The following is a 7,728-nucleotide window of genomic DNA, read 5'->3' on the forward strand; positions in this document are numbered from 1 at the left end:
AGAAAATTTCAAAAGCCTTTTTTTTAAGGTACCTGTTCAGTTCTGAAGTGGCTTTGAGGCACCTATGTATTAGAAACACCCACAAAACTCCCCATTTTAAAAACTAGACCCCTCAAAGTATTCAAAACAGCATTTAGAAAGTTTTTTTTAACCCTTTAGGCATTTCACAGGAATTAAAGCAAAGTGGAGGTGAAATTTGCAAATTTCATTTTTCTTGCTGAATTTAACTTTATTCTATTTTTTTCTGTAACACAGAAGGTTTTACCAGAGAAACACTACTAAATATGTATTTTACAGATTCTGCCGTTTTTAGAAATGTCCCACATGTGGCTCTAGTGTGCTCTTGGACTAAAACTCAAGCCCCAGAAGCAAAGAAGCACCTAGTGCATTTTGGGGCCTCATTTTTATTAGAATATATTTTAGGCAGCATGCCAGGTTTGAAGAGGTGTTGAGGTGGCAAAAAAGTAGGAATCCCTTAAAAGTGACCCCATTTTGGAAACTGCACCCCTCAAGGAATTCACTAATGGTTGTTGTTACCATTTTCACCCCACAGTTTCTTCACAGAGCGTCTTTGAATTGGGCTGTGAAATTAAAAAGATGACATTTTTTCCAATAAGATGTCATTTTGATCAAAATTTCTTATTTTCGCATGGAACAAAATGCCCCATTTTGTTGCCCAATTTGTCCTGAGTGCGGTAATATCCCATTTGTGGTGATAAAATGCCGTTTGGGCCCATGGGAGGTCTCAGAAGGAAAGAAGCGCTATGTGTTCTTTGGAGTCCAGATTTTGCTGGATTGGTTTTCGGGTGCCATGTCAAATTTGCAGAGCCCCAGACAGTGGCGTAGCTATAGGGTTTGCAGCGGTCGCAATTGCGACCGGGCCCCTAAGCCTGGGGGGCCCACGGGCCCCCGTTGCCATACAGCCTGTTTTCTAACTGAATCTTCTGTCCGTGAAGCCGGCACTTCCTGGTTACGGTCACATGGTACACTTAGTGTACCATGTGACCGTGTTGTCACGTGACACGGCTTCCAGACAGAGCAGAAGAGGCGGTGCGGAGGACTCCAGGTAAGCTGCAGTGTAATGTAATGTATATTGTAATGTAATGTATTGTGTTGTAACGTTATGTATTGTAATGTAATGTGTTGTGATGCCTTGTAATGTATTGTGTTGTTTGCAGTGGAGAGGGGGGGGCGTTAAATCACAGCCCCCCCCCCTCCTCCACCGCAAACTGCACAATACAACACAATACAGTATAGTACGAGTGTATGAGAGCGGGGCTGCGGCTGTGTAATACAGTCACTGCCCCGCTCCTGAGTCCTGACATCTGCGCGCCGTCAAGATGATGTGATGCGGCCGGCGCTGCACTAATGAGCGTCGGCACTGAAGACAGAACATGGTGGGCGCGCTACAAAACACCCCCATGTTCTGTCCTCAATGCCTGAACCGCCGCTCATTAGTAGGAGCAGGGGCAATGGCTGTATTACACAGCCGCAGCCCTGCTCTATAACGGCGGAGATCAGAGAAACCGCTCATCTCCGCCGCTATTCTCCTGAATGCTGCGATCAAAGCTGACAGCAGCATTCAGGGGAAAATGAGAAGGGGGGATGCCCCTGGATCGCGTCACAGGGAATTCCTGTGACGCGATTAAGGGACATCCCATATATGGGCAGACAGCCCAGGGTCTATTGAAGGACCCCAGGGCTGTCCTACCATATTTCCTGTTGTTAGGGCATACTGAGGTATGTCCTAACAACTGCCTGTGTACTATCAGTACACAGGCTAATGTACTAGCATATAGCTATATGCCAGTACATTGAAGTTTTAAAATAAAGTAAAAACAAAGTAATGTTAAATAAAAAAAATACACATACACCTTTTTTATAATAAACATTAAAATAAGTCTCAATACATAAAACATACACATAATCGGTATTGGCGCAGCCGTAATAACCTGCACAACAATTTTTTTGCATCATTTATGATGTGTACTCTGTAAAAAAATAAAATAAAAATTGCTTTCTATCACTTAGGCCCCATTCACACGACCGTGCCCGCAATCACGGCCCGCGATTGCGGGCACGGCCGGCCGCCCACTGCCACCCGCATTTTCGGGCCGTGCTCCCATACAAAGTATGGGAGAACGGCCCGCAAAATGCAAAAGGACGGACATCTTCCATAATTTTCGGAACATTTCTACGGCACGGACAACCATCCGTAGCGCTACGGAAATGTGTCCGCGCTCAATGAAAGTGAACGGAGGTTATTTACGGTCGTGTGCATGGGGCCTAATTATGAGGCACAAGGTGCGATGATGAATTTAACCTCCATGTGCCTCACATTAATAGTAATTAACTCCATCATGTACCTTACATATTAACCCATTATGACTGAGAAACATAATGGGGTTAATTACTATTAATGTGAGGCACATTCAAAATTCATAATCACACCTCCTGCCTCACATCAGAAAATGGAAGAACTTTTTTTTATTTTTATTACTGTTGGCAAAGTAAACGAAATATCGGTATCGAAGTTCAAATTTTGGTATCGTGACATCCCTACACTGTGGGTCGCGTCCCCCTGGGGGTTCGTGAGTCACTCACCGAGGTCCCGGATCCAATCAATGCTGGAGCAAGGAGCTGACATCTCCTTGATCCAGCATTCCCTGTGCCGTGAGTGGCTCGACACAGGCAGGCGGGATGTAGCGACATCATGCCTGCGCTGAGTCACTCATAGTACACACCGGAGGAGGCGAAGGATCCTCCACTCAACGTGGGAATGGGGATAGGTAAGTAATTATGCACATATGGGGGCATTATACTGTATGGGGGGGCTGATATTGTGGGGGGGCATTATACTGTATGGGGGGCTGATATGGGGAGCATTATACGGCATGGGGCTATTATGGGGGGGCAGTATACGTTATGGGGCATTATACTGTGTGGGGGCAGCTATGGGAGCATTAACTGTGTGGGGGCATTATACTATGGGGGCTGTTGGGCAAGGCATCTGGGCATAGGAGCGCGCAGGGGTCTGATGATGATGGTGGTGCTGGGGAGGAGTAGGGTGGCCCAAGCTGAATTCTTGCACCCGGGCCCATGAGCCTTTAGCTACGCCCCTGGCCCCAGAGGTATCAAAGCAATGGAAACCCACCAGAGGTGACCCCATTTTGGAAACTAAACCCCTCAAGGAATTCATTTATGGGTTTTGTGACCATTTAGACCCCACAGTTTATTCTCTGAATTTATTTGAAATGGGCTGTGAATTAAAAAAAATGTGTGATAAACTGGGCCCATGGGAGGGCTAAGAAGGAAAGGACTACCATTTGGCCTACTGGGGATTCTCTGGTACTAAGTCATGTATGCAGAAGCCCCTGAGGTACCAGTACAGTTGAAACCCCCGAGAAGTGACCCCGTTTTAAAAACTACACCCCTTAAGGCATTCATCTAGAGGTGTAGTGAGCATTTTGACCCCACAGGTATTGTGTAAAAGATAATGCGCAGCAGATAGTGCAGAGTGAGATTTGCAATTTTCTATACATATATGCCATTTCAGTGTCCGATATATTGTGCCCAGCATGCGCCACCGGAGACATACATCCCATAAACTGTAATGTGGGTTCTCACGGGTACGGCAATACCCTACATGTGGATGTTAACAGCTGCCTGGGCACACAGCAGGGCCCAGAGTGTAAAGATGAGGGGGATAAGCTGTGCGGCGTGCATCATGGTAAGTAAAACTGGGGTAGATTGAAAATCAAGGGATGTATGATAAATTTTAAAACACTTTCATACAGAGCCCTGGTTTTTCGGGACACGTGTCATATTGATATATTGTGTCTTACCTTATCCCCCTCTTATAGCAGACTTTGCACTTCTTTTGACTTTTTCCCTTCTTGCCAGTTTGGGGAACTTCTCCTGGAAAGTGTTGCCCTGGTACGATGCGTGTGGGCTCGCTTCCAGAAGTACTTGGTGCCCCCCCTTCATGGTCCCTAAAGATTAGGTTCTTGATAACCACCTCTTGAAATTCCAGGAAAGTTCCCGTCTGGCCTTTACATCGATGTAATACGTACGCATTGTACAATGCAATCTGAATGATGTGCGCGGCCAGCTTCTTATACCACACCGCATGGCACTGTAGGGCTTCAGGACTTGATCTGACAAATCCACCCCTCCTATGTACCTATTGTAGTCCAGGATGCAGTCTGGTTTGGGGTTCTCTGTACTGGTACCTCGTACAGGTACATGGGCACTGGTGTGGCCATGTATTGTTGTCAATACAACGACATCTCTCTTGTCCTTGTACTTAACACACAATATGTTGCTGCTAGAATGTGCCCTGCTTCCACCCCTTCTTGTTTGCCCAAGCAGTGTCTTAGGGAGTTGTAATGTCAGGATAGGGAGACAGACAGGTGAGCCCTAATCTACCCGCCACTCAGACCCTGCCTACTTTCACAGCCCGTCCTAGGCGACGGCGTACAAATGGGCGACGGTCCATACGCTCAATATATGCACGACAGACAAACAAGACAAGGGTACACAAAAGCAAAGGGAAGTGGGGCAGTTGCCCACGGCAAAACCGTGAGCAACAGAGTAGTGGATGAGCCGAGTCAAACCAGGAGGGTACGTGGTAACAATTGCAGAGCAGGAGAATAGTCAGTCAAGCCAGGGTCAATATGAAGCAGAGGTCAATGGTAACAGCAGGAACAGCAGAGCCAGGAAACAAGAGAATCACAGGCAAAGGACAAGCATCAAATGAAGTTATAAGTAGACCAAGGGCGGGAGCTAGAACCGTCTGGCCAGGCTGCGATAGGCTCTCCCACTCCTCAGCCTACCAGCCTGAGTGGTAGCAGATCGAGTCACTCTAGCAGACCTAGACACAGATGCAGGCTTATTAACCACGGGCGTCGACACAGAAGCTGTGTCAGGCAAATCCTTCACAGGAGGCCTCTGCGATTTCTTCTAGCAGTGCCGCATGCCACAGTACTTCTGGAAGCGAGGCACTTGAAGAGTAGGATGCTGGTATAAAAATTATCCAGTTAGAGGTGGTAAACCTGGTCCAGCAGTGGGTGCACCAAATCCCACCCAATTTTTGCGTTAACTCCCAGTAAGGGGGGGGCATTCTAAGGGCTGAATACTGCTGTCCTTGTAAGTATACCCTGATGCACTCTCGCACAACTTATACATCTTCACGCCATACCTTGCCCTCTTACACGGCAGGTACTGGTGGAATTGAAGCCTCCCTTTAAAATGGACCAGGGACTCATCAATAGAAATACAATTCTCGGGGGTGTATGCTTTGGAAAACCGGGCACTAAAATGGTCTAATAGGGGTCTCCGTTTATACAAACGGTCAAAACTGGGGTCATCTCAGGGTGGGCGCTGCTCATTATCAGTATAATGTAAGAAGCGAAGTATTGCCTCATAACGCATCCTGGACACGGCCATACGGTACATCGGGGTGTGGTATAAGAAAAAGCCTCTTTTTTTTTTAGTTACCAGTTTAGTTCTGAAGTGGCTTTGGGGGGGCCTATATATTAGAAACCCCTATAAAACACCCCATTTTAGAAACTAGGCCCCTCAAAATATTCAAAACAGCATTCAGAAAGTTTATTAACCTTTTAGGTGTTTCACAGGAATTTAAAGCAAAGTAGAGGTGCAATTTACATATTTCAGTTTTTTTGTAAGAAAATTGTTTTTATTCCTTTTTTTTTTCTGTAAAACAGAAGGTTTTACCCCGAGAAACACTACTCAATACTTATTGCCCAGATTCTCCAGTTTTGAGAAATATCCCAGATGTGGTCCTAGTGTGGTAATGGACTGAAGCACCGGCCTCCGAAGCAAAGGAGCACCTAGAGGATTATGAGGCCTCCTTTTTATTAGGCACCATGTCCGGTTTGAAGAGGTCTTGTGGTGCCAAAACAGTGGAAAGCCCCCAAAAGTGACACTATTTTGGAAACTAGACCCCTTGAGGAATTCATTGTAGTTTTCATGGGGTGCATGTGACTTTTTGATCAGTTTTTGTTCTACTTTTAAGAGGCGTGGTGACTAAAAAACAGCAATTCTTCTATTGTTTTTTATTCTATTTTTTTTACAGCGTTCACCGTGCGCTATAAACGACATATTCACTTTATTCAGCATGGCGATACGATTACGGCGATACCAAATGTTTATAGGTTTTTTTTATGCCTTATGGTGTTTGCACAATAAAATAATTTTTATTAACAATCATTTACTTTTTGCGTTGCCTTATTCTAGGAGCCATACAGTTTTTGTCTTTTTTTCCATCAGGAAAGCCGTGTGAGGACTTGTTTTTGCGTAACGAATGGTAGTTTCGATCAGTACCATTTTTAGGTACATGCGACTTTTTGATCTCTTTTTATTCCATTTCTTGAGAAGTGAAGTGACCAAAAAACTGTGATTCTGGTATGGTTTATTATTATTTTCTTTTACGGCGTTCACCGCGCGGGATAAATAACTAAATACTTTTGTAGTTCAGGCGGTTACGGATGCGGCGATATCAATTATGTATAGTTTATTTGTTTATTTATTTATTTTTATTAATAATAAAAGACTGATAAGGGAAAAAGGGGGATTTTTACTTTTGTTACTTTTAAAACGTTTATTTTCTTATTTTTACAAAACCTTTTTTTAACTTTTTTTAACTTTATTACTTTGTCCCACTAGTGTACTTGAGGGCAGGAGGCCCTGATCCCTATTCTAATACACTGCACTATATGCGTAGTTCAGTGTATTACAGCTGTCAGCTACTCACTGACAGCAAGGCTTCCATAAATGGCATAGCTGGATGCCATTGTTAGGCGTCCGGTTGCTATAGCCACCATCGCCGGCCGCTATCGTGTAGCGGGCCGATGTAGCAGCTTAACCCCTAAGAAGCCGCTATCGCTATTGAAAGCGGCTTTCAAGGGGTTAATCAGCGGGGACACAGCGATCAGTCTCCGCAGAAGGAGCTGCGGCGACTGCTGTACGAGAAAGCAGCTGTTACAGCTCCTGTATGTGTCGGGAAGACGGCCGAAATGGCCGTTCCTCCCGTGACATACTATTCCAGCGCTGAGCGCGAACGATGCACTTAGCACGAAGGAATAGTACGTCGCTGAGCGTGAAGGGGTTAAGCATCAGTTTCCTAAAATGTAATATTAGACTCCCTTTACAAGCGGAGACAATACGATTAAGCAAATATTTTCTTTACGTTTCCCAGTATATAATATGGTACAATAAATGGTGCCGTGAAAAAGTACAACTTGTCCTTCAAAAAACAATCCCTCATACGTTTTTTTTGGACCAAAAAATAAAAACTTATGGCTTCTGGAAGTTGGGGAGGAAAGAGCGAAAATGAAAAACCAAAAATAACTGTAAAAGTCAGGGGTTAAATATGAGGTTATAGGTAACATAAGTAATAATTCATGGCGTGATATATTTAGTAAAGTCCAGTTCATCTCATTCCACTATTGGACAGGAATAGTTGGTACACTGAAACTTGTAGAATTTCTAATTCTCTTGATGTAGGGATAGGAATCTTGGACAATATGGGTGTAAGTATTAAAGGGGTTCTCTGCAAATAAACCTTGATCACTGTAAAATAAAAAATGTTATACAACTTTATAATATCCTTTGTGCTAAAAATTCTGTTTTAACTTTTGCTGTAATGGGATGAAAACACGGAGTGAAAACCCAAAGAAGCCAAATACTTCTCATGGCTAGTAATAT

The sequence above is a fragment of the Rhinoderma darwinii genome, assembly GCF_050947455.1.
Source record: "Rhinoderma darwinii isolate aRhiDar2 chromosome 2 unlocalized genomic scaffold, aRhiDar2.hap1 SUPER_2_unloc_49, whole genome shotgun sequence".
NCBI lineage: Eukaryota > Metazoa > Chordata > Amphibia > Anura > Rhinodermatidae > Rhinoderma > Rhinoderma darwinii.